The 20,683-nt window shown below is 49.9% G+C and overlaps 1 pseudogene; it reads left to right on the forward strand.

The window, feature by feature from the left end:
- The window catches only part of LOC144367187 (transient receptor potential cation channel subfamily M member 8-like), a 484,089-nt pseudogene extending 465,974 nt beyond the window's left edge, over positions 1–18,115 (forward strand).
- Positions 18,116–20,683: the final 2,568 nt, after the last annotated feature.

A 20,683-nucleotide genomic window follows, 5' to 3' on the forward strand; every position in this document is an offset into this window, starting at 1 on the left:
TATGGAAAATATGCATTTGGATAGAATTGATATAAGTTTGCCTTTATTATTTATTGTACTACCAACAAAAAATATTCCTACAGGAGTATTTTGGCAAGAAGGTCCATTATTATGGATACATTTATCTTATTCTCCTAACACTATTCTTACTAGGTATCCTGAGGCTGTAGGACAATTAATACTCAAAGGAATAAAAGCAGCAAAGGGAGTGTTTGGAATTTCTCCCAATAAAATTATTACTCCATATACTATGAATCAAATTGATGAGTTAGCTAATGAGTTAAATACTTGGGCAATAATCATGTGCAAATCTAATGTTTCATTTGATAACCACTTACCATCTAATCCTTTATTGTCTTTTTGGTCATTGCGTCCTGTAATTTTTCCAAAAATGACAAGAAAAACACCTATCATGAATGCTCCGAATATATTCACTGATGGGTCAAATAATGGTACAGCAGCAATAGTTACACCTGATCAAACTTTTACATTTTTAGTACCCAAACAATCAGCTTAAAAGGTAGAGCTTAATGCAGTATTACAAGCTTTTGTGATGTTTAAAGATTCTGTATTTAATTTATTTTCCGATAGTCAGTATATAGTTAATGCTATAATATCCCTTGAAGATGCTGGTAGGATTTCAGCTTCCTCTACTGTTTTCTCTTTGCTTTCCACTATACAAAGTCTAATCTGGGACAAAAAAGATCCATTCTTTATAGGACATATCAGGGCACATACAGTATTGCCTGGAGCCCTTAGTTTGGGCAATGATTTAGCAGATAAAACTACACATGACATACATATTTTCTCTACATTAGAAGAAGCTATAAATTTTCATAAAAGGTTCCATGTCAATGCTAATATTTTACAAAAGTGTTTTAAAATAACTAAGGAACAAGCTAGACAAATAATAAAACAATGTCAAAATTGTGTGACCTTTTTATCACAAGTTAATCTTGGAGTCAATCCTAGAGGATTGATACCTAACCATATTTGGCAGATGGACGTCACACACCTTGCCAGAATTTGGAAAATTAAAATATTTTCATGTTATAGTTGATACTTCTTCTGGATTTTTGATGGGCTCCCTTCATGCTGGAGAAAAAGATGTTATAGCTCATTGCTTACAAAATTTTGCCACTGTGGGCATTCCAAAACAGTTAAAAACAGATAATGCCCCTGGTTATACTTCTACCTCTTTTAAACAATTTTGCTCAACATTTGGCATTACTCATATAACAGGAATCACATACAATCCACAGGGACAAGGCATAGTTGAAAGAGCTCATCAAACTATTAAACTATTAAAATGTACTTATTAAAGCAAAAAGAAGGAATTGGGAAGGGGTATATATTTCTCAAAGATAAACTTAAAATAACCCTTTTTACTCTAAACTTTATAAATTTGGATTCATCAGGGCTTAGTGCTGCAGAAAGGCATATGTCTCCAAAAAATGTACATAAGGACCATATGTACTATTGGACAACCTAAGGCAGGCATGGTCCCTAAGCCACATGCTTGTTGTTTAAACAGAGATGGGAGATGTTGAGAGCCACAGCCGAAGGGGCCCCAGCCAACTTCCAGCTGCCATCAAACTTCCAGCTTCCGGCTGATGATTGGCTCACAGCGGCCCCAGCAACATCTAGCTGATTGGCTCCTCTGTGGTTATGCTCATTGGAGATAGATGCTCATTGAGCTGTTTCCCTGCCCTTTCAGACTGCCAGCTGATGATTGGCTCACAGCGGCCCCAACAACATCTAGCTGATTGGCTCTTCTTTGGTGATGCTCATTAGGCTGTTTCCCTGCCCTTTCAGACCACGGAGCTGCTCATTGGGGGACTTTTTTTGGCTCCGCCCACATGACCCAGCCAATCAGCCTCAAGAGCAGGAGGATTGTGGGAGGTGGTGAGGCTTGTGGTTGAGGGAGAGGCTTGTGGGAAGCCGGTAGTGGCAGTTGGGCTCTGAGGGTTTTTCCTGAGGAGTTGTTTTGTTTGGCCTGTGTGGTTCTAAAAATAAAGTTCATTTCTTTTGACAAATGGCTCCTGAATTGTGCCCAGCCAGACTGCGGAAGTTTCCATGGAGGCCTGATAAATGATTCAGGGTTCAAGGAGAGATATACCTGGCCCTGCCATACCTTGGCACTCCTCTGCTCAGAAACATCCACATCCAGAGCTAAGAAATCCTCAGGCAGGTTGGGTGGGCTGGTATGCGGTGGCACATAGGCATGGCCTGAGTCACAAGATCCCCCTCCATCTCAGACACTGGAAGTGTAATTAGTCAGGGCAGACCACTGATTTATGGGCAGGAAGCTTTTTAGTATTATTCACATTACACTCATTTTTATAGCAATGCCATATGACTTTCTTCGGAAAGGCTCATTCATTCTCTGGGTTTGTTTCTGAAGTTTGGATCAAATTGTCAATTTCTCTTTCAAGTAAAAAAAAAAAAAAGTTAATTTCCTCTAATTTTTATATAATGTTAATTTGATGATAATTTTCAAAATGATTTTAAGTAAATTAGAGTCTGACTGCCCCTAATGGTTTGTTATGAATAAGCAAAGAATGTTGGCCACCATCCTGGGACAGGCTGAGCTCTATCACCAGTGTCCCCTAACTGGCCCTTATGGGAGCATCCTCACTGGCACTTTTCAAGTCCATTGTTTTGTTGTGTTTTTACAAGTCTCTTCATCTTACTAAAAGCATTCTTTTTCAAGGGTGCAGATTGCTTTATTTATCTGGGTATCTCTCCAGAGGGCCTCGTTTACCTACAGCAAAGTCTTCAAAAGACATTACAAGATCAAATTAAAATATATCCTTAACAGAGAACATATTCTTAACAATGAAAGTACAACCTTAACTATTAAAATGTATTCTTGCCTAGCATAGTGGCATAGCCTGTAATTCCAGCAGTTTGGGAGGCTGAGACAGGAGGATCACAAGTTCAAAGCCATCCTCAACAACTTAGCAAGTCCCTAAGCAACTTAGTGAAATCCTTTCTCAAAACAAAAAATAAAACAGGCTGAAGATGTGGTTCAGTGGTTAAGTGCCCTGGGTTTAATCCTTAGTGTGTGTGTGTGTGTGTGTGTGTGTGTGTGTGTGTGTGTACATTTTTAAGAGTTCATTTCTCTATCTTTCTCTCTCTCACACCAGGAATTGAACCAAGAGGCATTTAATCTCTGAGCCACATCCTAGTCCTTTTTATTTTTTATTTTGAGAAATAAAAAATAAATTTAGTCTCACTAAATTGCTGAGGGCCTTGCTAAACTGCTGAGGCTGATCAAATTTGGGATCCTCCTGCTTCAGCCTCCCATGCTGTTGGGTTTACAGGAGTGTGTGTCACATGCCCTGCCCTTGTCATGCCTGGCTTAAGAGTTTATTTTTAAGGACTTCTTCCATGTGGTCTTCTCTCTCTCTCTCTCTCTCTCTCTCTCTCTCTCTCTCTCTCTCTCTCTCAAACACACACACAATAAAAGGATTTGCTAAAACTGTGTAGGTAATTTTCAGAGCATCATTGACTTCAAAGTACTACGCTTACCAAAGATAAGAACTGAGAGGAATGGGGTGTGGCTGAGTGAGACCGGGTTCCCCTGACCAGCACCAGTGACTGTGGCTAGATGCTTGCGCTGATCAGAGCCCAGTGATGGGCCGGTCATGCCTGGGGCAGTGTTCTGCCTGAACTTCTAGAGCTGTCCAGGGGAGTGGATCTCCAGTGCCTACCATGGCAGCATGCTTGATTCCACACTTTTTGTGGATGTCTCTCTTTTCATGTCTCATTTTCTCACTTTCCCACTGGTTTCTTTGGGATCATTTTCCAAACAACCTACTTACCTCAAATTCTTATCTCGGTATTGCTTCTGGGGAAACCCAAACAAGGTCATTACCTTTTGGAATTCTGGGACTTTTAAGTGTGTGTGAGTTAAAAATCTGAAGAAGCTAGGTGTTCTCAGGAAGTCGAAGTGTCCAGAGAGCTTCTTTTGGACACTGTTTATGTGAATTTTTTTTTTTTTTTTGCAACACAACCCCTAACTACACATTATGCATTTAAGACTTTGGTGAAATGTGAAAAGAAGTCAAAAGGGAATATATACATGTTTTCTATCAGGACAGGTCTTGAATCTTGAAGACCAGTTAGGATTCTAATTGATGTATTAGGAGTCGAGTCTTTGAATAAGAATCCAAAGAAAGAAGCACATTTTATGTTATGATAGTTGAACTTTAACCACAGGAAAGTTAGAATTTAATCTGAACAATTTTTCCCCCTAGATGAGAAACAGAGTTATATGATGAGAAGGAATTGCTTTCTCTCTGCCTTGTCAGAGGTCTTTTAGTTTTTAAATTGCCCTTAGCACTTTTTTTTCACTCTTGATACCTTTTCTTCTAGTTGTACTTTATATTTTATGATAGATGAAAGATTTCACATCAAATTACACCCCCTGGAGGGTGGCAGAGATGGAAATCGCGTCACTCTGCTGTTCCAATGGCCCAGCCACAGAGCCTCCAGCACAGGGCGCTCCCCTGGGCTTCCTGACCCCCTTTTCCTGGGCACCTGAAGTGATTTGCCTCTGCACAGCTGACCCTGTGCTCTGCCCCCTCCCAGAATGTGTCTTTCATTACCTGGCACCCCCTGTAAGCTCTCTTCATCTGGGCCATTCTGCAGCACAAGAAGGAGCTCTCCAAAGTCATTTGGGAACAGGTAAATGTCCAGCTTGAGTTCACACCAAAGGCATGATTGGTTGTAACAATTCTGACCTCAAATCTTATGTGTACTCTAAAACATCACCAAAAAAAAAAAAAAAATGGCCACAGTTCTGCGACTAGTGAGGCCAAATTAGCAGATTCCGGTGAGAGATGATGGGGATTAGGAAAATAAAAACTCACTTTACGGACTCAGATTTTGAAGATAATGGCTGGTATCAGGTGGAGCTCTACTCCTCTGATGGAGAAGCAGGTCTAAGAATTACACCAGCCATCTTTATTTATATGTGCCTCATTATCAGATTAAAGACTGTACAAGCATTATTCTCTGTATTCATGAAAGGTACAGAGTTAGCAACATTATGAATCTTATTCTGCTGTTATATTCTACAGTTACAATGTGCAATGTTAGGAGCTTTGTGCAGCTCTCAAGAAAGTTCATTGTTCAGGGGCTGGGGTTGTGGCTCAGTGGTAGAGGGCTCGCCTAGCACGTGTGAGGCCCTGGGTTCGATCCTCAGCACCACTTAAAATAAAATAAAGATATTGTGTCCATTTACAACTAAAAAATATTTTTTAAAAAGAAAGTCCATTTTTAAAATTACGTTAGGCAGGCAGGTTCAGGAACTTGGTGACACATTGTGGCTGTGTAGCAAGAGAGTTCCTCTATTCCCAGGAGCTGTGTGCCTGAGAGCAAGGTTGAGGCTGATAAGACTCTAGCACAGAGCCTTCTTATGGAGGGTGTCACCATAGCAACTAGACATGCTGCCCTTTTGCACAGAAACTTTCCCAGGCACCAAGCATGTGACTGTCATTAAGTCATTAGAGACCCCAGTCTCAGATACTGCTCTCCCATTCTCTGTCACTGCTTCCACACTGCAGATGCAAGGTGGTCATGGCTGTGTGTCATGGCTGTGCTGCATGTTGATGGAGGTGTGTTCAGGAGGGTGGTCCCTGGAGAGTGGGCTTGCCTTGCGGGGCACCTAGTGGGCACCTGATTCTCAGTATGTGTGGGTGTGTGAATATTTCCTCAGTTCGTGAGGAATTGAAATTTAGTTTAAAAAGTTAATTTTTGGCTTTATTGCCTTATGAACAGGAAATAGGGCTTGTAAAAAGTCTGCTTTGGAAAAATTATTGAAAACTTTATGTGTGATTTAGCACGTAACACTAGCTTCTCCACTTTGAGAGCATCAGGTTGGGTTTGGAGTGCTGAATTCACACATATGGCCTCTGGTTACATAGTTCAGGTCCTTTATGTCCTTACCCACTTGTCCCCATCTGGGAGCTCTTTATGCAGGCGACAAAGATGTAATAGAGGACTGGCTGTCATCCCCTCTTACTGGTAATTTCTCGGGGCATTTATCTTGATGTTTTTCTTTTCCTGCACTGCTTCTTCATCTGAGTAGCTTCAGGCTCGAGGTCGCCCTATTAACGATTGAACATATTCAGGTCCAAGACTCTTGTGCTCATTACAAATTCTACTTTGAAATGTTACACATAGTTGGGACTTTGCCCCTTCCTGCTCATGCTCTGAGTTCACCCTTGTTCACCATTAGTGTCCACTCAACCACTTCAAGGGATTCTGAGTTAACCTAAGTTTCTCCACCCCTTGAAAAGACTAGGGCCTGTACTCTGGCAGCCCTGGGAGCCAGCAAGCTTCTGAAGACTCTGGCCAAAGTGAAGAATGACATCAATGCCGCTGGAGAATCAGAGGAGCTGGCAAATGAGTATGAGACCCTGCGCAGTGGGTAATTCACAGCAGAGGGACTCCAGGGGAGTTGCAGGTGGACCAAGGCTCAGACTGGAGTGTCTGGGTTCCCCCTGCTGGCCTCACGGAAGGCTGCAGACCCATGCAGACCCCCACGCTGTGTACAGGCTTCCTGCTCCAGGCACTTGGGACTTTTCCCAGAGTGAATGTGAAAATCTTGAGTACTGTCATTGCAGAGCTACCTGGCTCCGGCCTAAGTAGCTCAACACCTCAGGAGGTTTCAGGGTGTTTTTTGGACATAGTTAAGACACTGTGAACAAGTGAGTCTGCATTTTGTGTATACATAAATGCTCTCAGAAGACTTCAGGTCCCAGGGTCTGATGCAGAGTTGGTTTTAATGGCAAAGGCAGCAGTTGGGTTTCTAGGCCTCAGTGTCCCATAGGGCAACTCCAGTGATGGCTGGCGAGTAGGTCCCTGAAGGTAGGAGCCTTGGAGCTCCAGAAGGGCTGGGGGAGATCAGCCATGGCCTGGGATAGCAGGCATTCCTGAGCCATCCTCTCCTGGATGCCTTGGGACTGGTCATCTGGCTGCTCTTTGCTATCCAATCCTTAATTAAAGCTGGTCAGTGCCCTTTTTGCAGAGGACAGGACCACATGCGAATGGGAGAGTTGGGAGCAACTGTCATCCAACAGCAGAGAGCTCTGGGTCTGCTCAGTATCTCCCTTGTTCCTCTGCAGCTTTAAGTTTGCAGGGTGACATCTGCATGACACCTTTGTCTACTGTCTAATCTAACGTAACAATGTGTTCAGCTTCTTGGTGTTGGAAAAGAGGTGTGCAGCCATTTCTTTCAATATATTAATTTCCAGGTGACCTCAGGTGGCCATGGTTTCTATTTTTACTTTAAAACATTTCCTCTGAGGTTTTGTACAGTGGTCTCTGTCACAGCACACCTGAATGCTCCAAGTCAGTGTTTCTTCCACCTTCTATGGTTTATATGGTGTGACTTATCTGTGAAGAAATCTTACCAAGAAAGCACAGAAGCCCAGGGGATAGAGAGTCTGTGCTAGCTAAGGAAAGGCAGAGGGTCTCCTGTCCTTCTGCCTGGACTGAGACCAAAGCCCACCAATGAGGGAGGCTCCTGTGTCTGATCCCCTGAGCTCTGACTGACACCCACTATCACACTGGCCCTGCAGGGTGTGGTGCGTCTTAAAAAGCTCTGTGCTGGATAGTGACTGTGTTGTGATGGCTTCTCTGTGCCTTTTATGAGATTCTCGTGCCCACACTGTCCTTGGATTGGGGGTCGGCTGGGGGCCAGCTGCTTCCCGAGGTGCCAGCCCTGATTCTGGCTTCCGTCTCTGGTGATGGTACAGAGCTCTTCATGGAGTGCTACAGCAGTGATGAGGACTTGGCAGAGCAGCTGCTGGTCTACTCCTGCGAAGCTTGGGGCAGAAGCAACTGTTTGGAGCTGGCGGTAGAGGCCATAGACCAGCATTTCATCGCCCAACCTGGGGTGCAGGTAAACACCAGCCACAGAACTAGGTGCCCAGAAATAGGCATTGACATCAGATGCTATTAGCAGCTTTAAAAATATTGAAAATTAACCACATCCCCCACAAGCTCCTCCCACTGTTGGGCTCTTTTCTGAGAGCTGTGGGTCCCTTGGCTGTGGTCAGGTTCACCCTCTCTCCTACCCCAGCTCTTTCTAATTTCCACCTAGGAGAAACAGCCCTGCCCCACCTCCAGGGGCCGGTACAGTCTGGGCAAAGTTTTGGGAGCATTTTAGCTTGAATTGTCATTGACCTTGGTCTCGTCCTTCCTGATTTCCTTTTATTTTTCCTGCAAGACTGACACCTGCCTGTGTCTGGAAAGGGATCCCTGGGGCCTACAGACAGGGTTGGCCATGCCCGAGAATTTGTGATCATTAGAGAAGAGAGTCAGAAGGATACTGGTGTGGACTCACATAGTGAGAATCAGCTGGTCAAAGATCCATCGGTGTATTGAACTCACACTCACGTGGCTGTTTGAAAGCTCACATACCCAACTTAGAAGAAAACCTAAAATCAAACAGGATTTTAAGTTGTTCTCTCACAGCCCTCACGAGCCCAGGCAGCTTATAAGAATACTAACTTAGATCTGTTTTGGGGAGGCATGGGGGCTGGGAGAGAGGTCACCTGCATGAATCAAATCTGTGTTGTCTTGTGTCCTTGTAGAATTTTCTTTCCAAGCAATGGTATGGAGAGATCTCCCGGGACACCAAGAATTGGAATATCATTCTGTGTCTGTTTCTCATTCCCTTGGTGGGTGGGCTGTGGCTTCGTGTCATTCAGGTAGGAGCTGGGGCACCCCCCCGTGTGTGTGTGTGTGTGTGTGTGTGTGTGTGTGTGTACATGTGCAAGTGTGAAGTGTGTATGCGCGTCCACACCTGCACGCTCTTGGATAAGGGATGGTTCACTGCAGGGAGGCTTTTCCTGGGTCTGGTTTCAGATGGTGGGTGGTGGGGTCAGTTATCTAGGCAGAGTTGTCTGGCGGGCTCAGTCCTAGAGCCCTGTGTGGTCCCTTCCTGGATGTGTGTGTGTCGTGAGGGCTGGGCCCGACGGCTGGACCATGACGTCTGGCCTCTCCTTCAGAAAGAAGCCCTTGGACAAGCACAAGCGGCTCCTGTGGCACTACGTGGCCTTCTTCACCTCCCCGTTGGTGGTCTTCTCCTGGAACGTGGTCTTCTACATCGCCTTCCTCCTGCTCTTTGCCTACGTGCTGCTCATGGACTTCCACGCGGTGCCGCACACCCTCGAGCTGGTCCTGTACTCGCTGGTCTTCGTCCTGTTCTGTGATGAAGTGAGGCAGGTAGGAGGGCTCGGGGGCACGGGCCATGTCCTCCAAATGCCCAGCAGAGGGGGAGCTGCTGAGGATCTGGGGCTCGAAGTCAGGACGTCAGTGTCCCTGCGGGCTGGTTGCCCGTGAACCTGGGGTGCATTCACAAACTGCTGGCGATCTGGGGAGATCTGCCAGCCCCGTGTTCTGCCCTCTGCCTGCAGCTAATCGATGACGATGGGTCAGTCAGGGGTGGGTGGTGTTCAAGGGACAGAGACCTTGGTCTGCAGCCCCTGCCATTATCAGGAGTCATCCGTTTTCCTACCGTGACTGTCGCCCTGAGAGGGTCAGTGTAGCAGGTGGCAGGGTATCTGGGGGGACTTTCCAGCAGCTAAGGGCATCGTGATGCCCTGTGTCAGAAAAAAAGCGGGGTTCCCTGTGGGATTCAGGGAGTCAGTGTGAAATGATGATTGGGTTTTTCTTGGTTTCTGGGCATCTGCTGTTTTGGGCTTCCCCTCTCCACTGTTGAATCCAAAACTTGAGCCCTGGCCTCACCTGTCGCAGGTGCTTAGTTAGTAATTCTCAAAGAAATCATTTGATGGTGAAGAGTGGGGCTGTCCCTGAACCTGTAGGAAAAGCCATCTGAGAAATCCTTCAGATCGGGGCTCACAGCTTGTTAGGAACTGCTGTTGCCGCCACTGCTGTGGTCTCTTCTGAGCCCAAGTCTCAAAATGTGTGGGCTCCGCAGTGTGTGTCGGGCCCTTAGAACGTACGGGGTGCTTGCAGTTTGGGGAGTAGTAGGCCCAGTGATAGAAGATGCTGTCCTGTTCGTCACAGGGCCCTGGCAGCCTTTCCCTGTGTGGGTGTGTGGTTTCCAGGACCCCTGGGGTGGGAAGAGTCTGAGGGTGTCTTCTCAGCAGGGAGCATCTTGATCCATTATGTCTGCCAGGTGGGAGGAGTGGGAGGTCCTGGGCCAGTGCCCTGCTCCTGTCTTCCTGTGCCCTGAGGTGGGAGGTTTGGGTGGAGGTGAAGAGGAAGGGCTGAGTGACCATCAGTGCTGGACGGGGCCGATTGCCGGGTGGGCTGTCTCCTGCAGCTCTCCCAGGTCCTGCAGGGGTGCAGAGCGTTTTCCCGATTTCACGACAGCCCCATGGGAGCCCCATGCTCTGCCTCCTGAGGCCACGGCCCTGTCCAGGTCATGCTTTGTGATGGTTTGTAAGGCTGTGGTGACAAAACACCATGGCTTGGTGGCTTCAGTGGCACGGGCTCATTGCTCACAGTTCTGGAGCCTGGAGTCTGAGGTCAGGTGTGGGCGAGGCTGGCTCCTTTCCCCAGCTTCTGTAGTTTTGGGCCATCATTGCTGTCCCTGGGCCTGTTGAAGCAACACTGTGACCCTGTGTCACATCCATGTGGTGTCTTCCCTGGGAGCCTGTCTGTGTTCTGATTTCCCCATTTCCGGAGGACACCAGTCACTTTGGGTGGGGACCGTTCTGCTTCACTCGACTCCCTCCTGACTCAGTCACATCACCCTGACCTGTCCAGACGAGGTCCTGCTCCGAGGTGCAGAGGGTGGGACTTCCATTTGGGGTACATGATTCAGCCCATCACACGGTCCATTCGCTCTGCAGTGGCCAGCCTTGTACCTAGTTCTACTCTGACTTACTGTGTGGCAGCAGCAAAGGGAAGTGGGAAGTGAGTCGTGAGGACGGGGAGGGAGAAAGGAACCCGGAGGTGCTCCCTGGCATCAAAGTGCTCAGGGAAGCCTTCCAAGCGGAGGGGACCTTGGTGCCTCATCTTGGAATGTTGGTAAACAGTAAGAAATGCTCTCCTGCTTCCGCCACCCTCATCTTCTCACACGTTGCCCCGCCAGTCTCATCCCTGACCCTGCTCCCGTCCCATTAGGACACAGAAGCTGCCAGGTGGGTCCTTAGGCATCTACAAGATCCATGAAGCTGAGAAAAGGGTGTGTTTCTGTTTGCCATGGAAGGAAGAGCCCGGGCTGGCTGGGACCGCAGGGAGACTGGCCTAACTCTGGAAGCCCAGTCCCTTTCCATGTGTTCTGTCTTTCACCAAGTATTCAGTGAGCACCTACTGCGTGCCAGGCCCTGCCCGAGACCCTGAAGATACAGAATGAACCAGACAAATACCTTTGGCCCGTGGAGCTTTCCCCTTAGGGTGACTGGTGGGTCACTTCCAGGAGCTCTTGAGGAGAGCTGAGTGGGGGCCAGCACCGTAGGACAGGTTGGCCCAGGGGAACTGCTGCCATCACAGACATCTCCATACAAGCATCTTGTTCGCATTTTGCCACTAAGTCACCTGTTTGGCCTGTGTGGGGAGACCCAGGCAGCTATCCTGCTTGGAGAAGGCCTGGGGCAGGTTAGGCTGGGAGCAAGGAGGGCTCAGGGTAGGGACATGGAGTGTGAGTGGACAGAGGGCAGGTGGGTAGGAACATCAGAAGGGAAAGTGGGCTAGAGTCTTCCCTGGGGCTACTGGAGGAAGGGAGGCCTGCAAGGCCGGAGAGCCCCTACCCTCTGCGTCCAGAATGGGGGTGCTTGGTAGGTGGTACTGAGGGTGTCCAGTCAATGTTCCTGGTCCAACACTGACCTGTGTTAAGTCAGTGGTCCTGCCCGCGGCGGCTGCTTGGCCTTGGATCCAGGGAGTCCTCAGACTGTAGCTGTGAAGGGCTTGTTGTTAAAGAACCTGCCACTCCACTTGGGGTCGCTGTTTCCCTTCTTGTCTGCAGCCGGTGCCTTTGGACTCCTAAGGGATTAGTTTTCCCCCAGGAAGTGGCTCTGCTGGCCGGGTGTGGTCTTCATTAAACTGATTCACATTTGTGAGAGGAAAACAACCCCAAAATAGAGGCCACCTGATTTAAATTGTGTCTGGGAATCAAAGAGCCTTGCTCTGTAGCGTCTCCAGGTGACCTCGGCCTGGAGGCAGATACTGATGTGCTGACTTGGGGTTTTTAACCAGGACAGTCAATAGCATGGCACAGTTGCTAAATCACCTGGGCTCTGCTAAGCAGGCACCATGAGTGTTTGCTTAAGATGGGGCAAGTCGCCTGCACCTTCACAGAGAGCACCATTCAATCTCGAAGCCCACCGTGTCCCCAGATCCTGAGAGAACTTGCAACATGGTGCTGGTAGTTTACAAATTCAGTCTGCCTCTGCCCTTAAGCTCAGAGAAGAGGCCTCCTCTCATTGATGATGATGATGATGATGATGAAGAAGAAGAAGAAGAAATAAAAAGAGCTTTCTCCCAGCACTGGTTCCTGGAGCCCTGGAACTTGCCTAAGGTGTCTGCATAAAGGCCAGGGTGACTTCTGAAGGTGACCTGGGCAAGGTCGTGTAGGCTGTGTAGACTGCTGGTATCTGCCTGGGTCCCGAAGGGAAGGGGCAGACCAGTGCCAGGGCAGACCCTCGTCTCACCAGGCACAGGAAAAGCAAATGGCAGTTGGAATCATGCTGCCCAGCCAGGTGGACACCCCTGCCACCTCCCCAGCGGTCAGTTCCCAGCACGGGGTCCATCCAGGGCTGCTCCAGCCGTGGCCTCCCACAGGTACTGGTTCCCAGCAGCCTCCTCTGTTGCCCACTCAGCTGCTCTTTCCACACACTTGTGGGGAAGGAGGTGCCTGGGAAGTGGGCTGTGTGTCTTGACTCCTCCCGGTGGGAGCTTGAGGGGCCTGGAGATTGAGAACAGGGAGGCCTTGCTCAGGGCGGCGCCTTAGCCTCCAGGCCTCGGTGTCTGGGTCAGGGTAGAAAGCAGGACCCGAGTACTGGCCATCTCGGATGGAGAGATGAGTGGGCCTCGCCCTTCCGGGCCCTCTTTGCCATGGCTTTCTTGGTGTGCACAGTGAATATGGTGGCCCTTATCTGAGCTTACTCCCCGGTGAACTTCTGCCTTTTCTCCCATCCTCTTCACATTTGGTTTTAACATGGTTTACACCTGTCTTTCCGTGGAACAGTGGACTCCTTGAGGATCGGTATTGCACCCACTGATCTCTCTGTGTCCCAGGAGGCTGGCCCAGGGTTTGCAATCCTGTGGGCCCTCAGGAAACATACTTGGAGTAGGAGGACAGATGACAAGTTAGAGGACCCCCCTGGGACTCCCCAACTCCAGTCTACAGTGGCTAGAGAGGCGTCTCCTCCTGGATATCCTTTAGTTAAGGCCTTTTACTGTCAGGTGCCAGACAAATCTTACGTGGATACAGAAGCAGACAACGAGCCCAGTAGGGATGGCCCCTCTGTAACTGTGAGGTGTGTGACTGTGCTACTCACCGTGCACGGTGGCCCAGTGCTTCCCAGGTGCCCTGGCAGGTGGTGCTCGCCCTCTGCGGCTTCATCTTGAAGGAGGACCAGGAGACCTTTCTCCTGACAGACCAGCAACACATGAATAGCAGAGCCACTGGCGCCCAGCCCAGCCTCGGGTCCCCCGGGTGGCAGGGCGTGTTAGGGCTCTTTTGGCACAGAGCGGACCTGGGGAGGATGGGAAGCACACGGTGGTCCCAGGCTGCTGACACCTCTCTCTTCCCCTGGGCTGCAGTGGTACATGAACGGGGTGAATTATTTTACCGACCTGTGGAACGTCATGGACACGCTGGGGCTGTTCTACTTCATAGCGGGGATTGTGTTTCCGTGAGTTATCCTCATTGCTTTTACTAATTTTCGACGTTGTGGGCACCAAAGTGGAGAAAAACTCTTGGACCCTCTGAGCCCATGGGGCTGTTGCTTGGAGTCGACTAGGAAAGGCCCCCGTCAGCTTGGGCAGCCTGGTCAGCCTGGTCAGCCTGGGCAGCTTGGTCAGCTTGGTCAGCTTGGTCAGCCTGGTCAGCCTGGTCAGCGTTTCCTCTCTTCCCTCCCGGGGGTCTGTGATCTTTCCTTTTGGCCTTCTAGGCTTTGGGGAGAGGGAACTCCATACCGAGGAGAGTAAAGAGTGAGGAGGATGTCGATGCCTTAGGCTACTACTGGTTCATTTGGGGTGTGTAACCTAAGACATGTGTGACCTTAACCTGAAAAGCGGCCACCACGGAGCTGTCCTTCAGCTACCAGCACAATCCTCAATCCTGGAGCCAGAGTGTGTCAGCAGACAAATCCAACGCTGCCCCTGAGGGCAAAGCACCAGCCGCCCTCCCTGAGGAAGGGTTGGGAAGCCCCAGGCGTGGTCCGTTGCCCACGTCCCTCCAGGCCAAAGGGGAGGCTGCGTCATGGACAGGCGCACAGGGCGCCGCTTTGCAGAGGAGCCCACCTGCTCCCTTTTGCCCCTGTGAAGATGGCGTGCTTGCCCTCCATGGCGAAGGGGCGAGCACGCCATTTCTTCCTCATCCTTCCTGCTGGGGTTGAGGATCTCAGAATTGACAGGGGTGTCCTCTGGTAGCAGGGCTTAGCTAATCAGTGTCAGGGAGACCCCGGTGAGTTTTTGAGGGAAGTTGGCAGAGCCAAGTCCAGGGGTTGAGGTGGGGTTGGCATCATCTTGGATACCTCCCTGTGATCCAGCAAAGATGGCAGGAGGACGTGAGAATGAGGGACAGGGAGCCAAGAGCCTCCAGAGCTCTTGGGGCCTTCTTCAGCGCCCACGTGGCAGAGGGCAGTGGTGATGCTCTTGTCCTGTTCCACATGTCCAGCTCCTGGCTCTCAGCTGCTCCCTGACTCTGGTTACTTTAAAAACTCGACGTTGCGATGCTTTGTCCATGTCCCACACATCTGTTCTCCTTCTCTCCACAGGCTGCACCCCTCTAATAAAAGTTCGCTGTACTCCGGCTGGGTCATTTTCTGCCTGGATTACATTATATTCACCCTAAGGTTGATCCACATTTTCACTGTCAGCAGAAATTTAGGACCCAAGATCATAATGTTGCAGAGGATGGTAAGAGCCAAGAGTCCCTCTTGCCATGGTTCTCTTGCTCCGTTCAGTTCCACTAATGATTGACAGGAGGCTTTCTCCCCTAATGTGATGGTTGCATTTTTCAATCAGTAACGGTTGCTTTCTTCCACGTGTCCTCATGAAGGGCGTCCCCTAGGTTGAACTTTCAGGAGAGATGGCTGGGAGCAGGAAATAAACACCCGTGTTCAGATGCACACTTTACAGTGTGCTTCCAGTGGAGTCTGAACAATTTGCTAAGAGCGTGGGCAGGGAGGGGAGGATTGAAACCTGACCTCAGACCCTGGGACACATGCAGGGAGGACTCCCCAGGCTCACATGGCACCAGAGGGGAAATCACACATGGCGGTGGCTCCCTAGGCCGATTCTCCATGTGGCTCAGACCTCCACTGTCTGTCTTGCAGCGAGATGGGCCTGGATGAGCTTATCTGGACGTTCCTTTCCAACACCGAGGCTGAGCTTGTGGTTTTCGCTCAAAGCATATCTGAGGCAGGGAGTCACTATGAAGTCATGCTGTGTGTGTAAAAACTTTAAAAAAATCAAATTGTCCATTGTTGTCTAATAAGAACTGCTTTTGTTTCCCAAGGAAAAGAAACCTACAGAAATAATTTAGGGGTTTAAAGAATGCAAGTACGTGAGGTCTAGACACAGAGAGGTCCTCCCCATAGGTCTTTTTATGTTCTTGAGCTGGGCTGTCACTCAGCAGCAGGTGCCGAGCTGGTTTGGAGACTGGTGGACGCACATGCATCCTTCAGGTTTAATTCTGGAAAAGCATTGTCCCCAGACCCAAAGGTGATGCCGGCCATTTTTTAAAAATTAGCAAGTGAGCACAGGTAACCTAGAGTTTCAGGGCCCTGGGACCAGGGCTAACTGAGAACAGCCAGGCTTCAGGCCCCACTGCCCGTGGGCATGCTCCTGACTCTGTTCTGATGTTCTTCCTTGGCAGTTGGTCGATGTCTTCTTCTTCCTGTTCCTCTTTGCCGTGTGGATGGTGGCCTTCGGGGTTGCCAGGCAAGGGATCCTGAGGCAAAACAAGCAGCACTGGAGGTGGATCTTCTGCTCCCGTCATCTACGAGCCCTACCTGGCCATGTTCGGCCAGGTGCCCAGCAACGTGCATGGTAAGCTGACATGGCTCAGGTGGAGATGGGGCTGGGAGTGGGCCAGCAGAAGGCAGCCTCCGGGGCTGACCCTGACCGCAGTTCCATGTGTTCACTGAGTGGGTGCCGGAGCCAGGGACTGAAGAAACAATCCTCAAACCTTGTCTTTACTCCTAAGCAGGATTCTCCCTTGTCCCCAGCATTTCACTTTCCAAACCTTTTGAAGAATGATTTCAGAGTAACGTGGCGGCTGGAGAAACCCCGCTCACGAGCTGTGCTTTCCTACAACAGGGTAACGGGGCACCTATTTGTTTCAAAAAGAGCATCGTGGAGAAATTTGCTCTGAACCTGGAATCTAAAATTTTACATCAGCCCAGTGCCAGCTGGTTTGGGGAGGCAGCTGTGGTGGCCCCGTGGCTTAATTCGCCCATACTCAGCGCAGGCGAGCAGAGCAGGGCGTGTGCTGGTGCTGGCAGGGAACTGTGTGAAGCATCTTTATGGTGCTGACATCAGCCCCGCCGTTGTTTCCTGTCTGCCTGCCATAGATGATGCCTACGGCCTCCTGGAGCCAGCCCTGATTGGTGGCACCTCTCAGTGTCCTGTGGCTCTCTCTTCTTCAGTCTCTCTGACGTCCTGTGCTGGAGCCTCTTCCAGGACATTAGAAACACGGTCCTTCCTCCTCTTTGTCATTTTTATCCTGTCTGCTAGCCGTTCTTGCTGTTTCCCATAAGCCATTGCGTTTGTCCTCAGGACGGTCCTCCGTGTTGGTGTTTTGTTCCCACTTGGGAGCATACATGGTGGCCAGTGGGGCAGCAATCTCGGCTTTTAGTGTGCTGTGTGCCCTTTTGGGGGCGACTCCATCTTTCTGTCTCAGTCTCCCCACCATGAGCTCAGCTGTGCACCCCAGAGCCTCGATGTCATTCTTGATCCTCTTCTGAGTCCACCCCAACATCCACGTCCTCAGCTGGCTGTGTGGACTTTGTCTCTGAGATGCTTTGACATCCTGCTGCGTCCCCGCCCCCAGCCCACCCTAAGCATCCCATTCTGTCTGCCTGCACCCTCCTCCCAACCTCCCAGCTCCCTCTCTGGCTCCCCCCATCCACGCTGCAGCCAGATGAGGAGAGTCTGATGTGTTGTCCCCTGCTTAAAACAGTCTGATGGCTTCCCGCAGTTTTAGTGTAAAAATTTAAAAAAGAAAAAAAAAGTGTGTCCGGTCCCTGGGCATCTAGATCTCTCATTCTGGGAGGGATGATGTCTTCAGTGATGCCCACGCCGTAGGCCTTGGCTCTGTTGGGACGCCCTGGGCACCTGCTCCTCCTGTTCGCCCCCAGGGCCGGCTCCTGCCCAGCCTTCTGCTCTCAGCTCAGAGACCCTTCCCTCTGGGTGGACTGCCCCCGTCTGTGGCCTCAGAGCCCTTGTGCATGTCTCACAGGCTGGACCTCTAAGCTCTGTGCCTGGGTACCCGCTGACCCGTGGAGGCCATGGGACATGTGCCCTTGCTTGATCTTGACTTCAGTGAAGTCCCTAAGGAACAAGGAGGTAGCTCAAGAAGCAAGGAGTGGAGGGACAGGTGACTCTGAGGTGTGTCCCTTGCTTGGATATCCGTGACCGCGTCCTGGTTCCCCGGTGTGCCAGGGCCCTGGGCCCTCTAGAGGGGCCTCACTGGGCCTTTGGTTCCACCCCCTCAGGTACCACGTAGGACTTCGCCCACTGCACCTTCACCGGCAACGATTCCAAGCTGCTGTGCATGGAGCTGGACGAGCACAGCCTGCCCCGCTTCCCCGAGTGGGTCACCATCTCCCTGGTGTGCATCTACATGCTGTCCACCATCATCCAGCTTGTCAACCTGCTGGTCACCATGTTCGGGTATGTGCCCCGTTATGTGTTCACAGGGGTCCACCCCACGCTGGGTAGGCCGGGAGGGCCATGAGCGCAGCAGCCAAGGGCCTCCCTAGAGGGGCTGAGAGCAGGGTCTTCAGGGCTGGGGCCTTAAAGGGACTTAAAGCACCGTTAGGAGCTGAGCCTTAAGTTGACACCAGTGGTGAGCACCTCCAGCCACCTGTGACAAATGGAGGCCAGGGGTTCAGCACCCATGAGCAGTGTCCCTAGGCACCTGGATGCCGGCACAACGGTGACCCTGGGGCAGCTCTGCTCCGCTGGGAGGTTGCTTGTGCTCTATGGGACTCGCTGGTGTAGATTTCAGCATTTACAGGAGCTCAGTTGCTGCTTTAAACGGTTCCGTTTAAATGGGAGTTCAGGGAGTGGAGCCCGGAGAGTGTCTTCTCTGGGACGCATGACTGACGAGGCTGAGCGGGACCTGCCAGGACCTGACAGTATCTGTATTGGCTTAGGCAGTTCTCCTTCATACACCGAGAAAACGCAGTTGTGCGTTCACACTTCATCTTCCCAGAGAGTTTCAGGGTCCCCTGTGGTGGTGCCAGTGGGGGGACTTGTCCTTTAGAGTAGACGGTATTTCAGCCACACCAGTTCAGACGTTCACAAGCAGATACACAAATTTAACAAATCATTTATTACAGCTTGATGTGGATCAGAACCCTTCAGTCAAAACCAGAAACCCAGAAGCTATGAATGACAAACTAAGTAAACACAGTTTCATAAAACAAATTTTTTTTTTTAAGATAAAAGAGAGCTGAAATGCAGTGGTAAAGACTGGGAAAATGTTTTTGATGCATATGGTGAACAAAGGCTTTTAATTCCTAATAAAGGAAGAACTCCTGAATTTATAAAAAAGATGATCCCAGAGAAAAACTGCTAGAGACAATGACCGTGCGTTCAGAGGAGGAGATTCAGGTAGCTAAACGCATGTGAAAAGGAGCTCGACCCGCTGGGAGGGAAAGTTCAGATTAAGACAGATGCTGGTCTTGCACCATCGGATGGGCGGAAGTTGAAGGGAGCCTGTGGTGTCACAGACAAGGCTGGGAAGTGACATTGCTGCTGGGGCACAAACAGCCACCAAGTCTTTGGAAAATAATCTGATCAGAGCTACTAAAGGGAAAAACACACAGGCTTTAATCAAACCTTCTCACACCTGGGAATCTGACAGACGTGCATACGAAGGTGTTTCCTGGGTCATTTTTAATACCTGTCAGTAGAGGAATGATTGAATAAAGCGTCTTTTATCTGTACTATAGAATATTATACAATCCTTAAGAAGATAAAATAAGATCTGTGTTTATTGAAGGATGGCATTTTTAATATAAAAAACAAATTGCAGACTAGTTTTAGGGTGTACTCTTAATTTCTAATCACTAACACTAATATCTTAAAACTTCAGTTATACATTTCACTTGTTATAACCACATATTGCCTTTTAATTTAGGAAGAGAACGAGGACAGTCAGTTGCTACACAGAGGCCTGAGGCTGTGAGAAGTACAGACTACACAGGAGGGTCACCTGCTTTGTTTGTCAGAGGCAGGCACATCTACGTGGGACATGTGCCTCTGGGGACATCACATGGAGTGGTCTTCTGGTCTCCCATGGTCCAGTGCATCCCTTGCTCTGCTTAGAATCCTCAAAAGATTTTATTTTAATTCCAGTCTCCTCATCTTCCCCAGGGCTGTGTGACTTGACCCTGGAACACACTGTCAGGTCCCCCTGTCCCCCAGGAAGTCCCCCTGTGCCTCCCTAAGCAGGGCCACCTGCTCAGCGCGATGCTTTTGTGCAGGCAGGTCCTGCTTCCGGACTCCCGGCTCTGTCCTCTCCTTTCTCTCCCTTCGTGAGCTCAGCCTCCCTGACGACCTCTTTCCTTTGTGGAGGGGGTCCTTAGACCACGAAGCACATTTCTTCTGCACTGGAGGCTCCGAGGGTGGAGACTGCGCCTTGATCTCAGCCCTGGGACCTTGTGGGTTGGTGAAGGAGGAGGACAGTGTCCTTTGCACGTCCTGTTCACTAATCAGCCAGTGGTCACGAGGCTGCTTCCTGATGTGTCACTGCTGAGGAGCCTCATGGTGAGCAGCAGAGCAGGAGATACGGAGGCTATGTGGCCACTGGTGTCCCAAGTTCTCCCAGAGGGACTGTGACACCCTTTCCCTCCCACCGTGACTAGGGAGGGACTCAGGAACCCAGAAGCTTCTCCCTCAGCCAGCCAGACAGTGTCACGGTTACCAAATGATGTCTACGTGTCCAAGGGGCCCACCGTCCCAGCCGGCAGAGACGTGGCAGGTGATAGATAGCGATGTATCACAAGCAAGGGAAGAAGAGGGGGTCCCAAACCTGAGGAAGAGGGCGGTGGAGGGGAGCTTGGTGCTCTACATTGACAACAGATTCCATTGAGCTTACCCTGGAGAGTGCAGCAAAAACTGGAAGTGAATATATCTGAAGAAATTAAACATGAGGCTGTGACCCGTGAGTTGCACCAGCTCAATTGGCCTCAGAATCTGTGTTGCAAATTGTTCACAAAAGCCGTTTACGAGGGCCTTGTCATGTTTGTAATCCATTATCTACATCATGATCATGGATGGAAGGATTTGGAGTTCA

Source organism: Ictidomys tridecemlineatus, chromosome 1 (genome assembly GCF_052094955.1).
Source record: "Ictidomys tridecemlineatus isolate mIctTri1 chromosome 1, mIctTri1.hap1, whole genome shotgun sequence".
Taxonomy (NCBI): Eukaryota; Metazoa; Chordata; class Mammalia; order Rodentia; family Sciuridae; genus Ictidomys; species Ictidomys tridecemlineatus.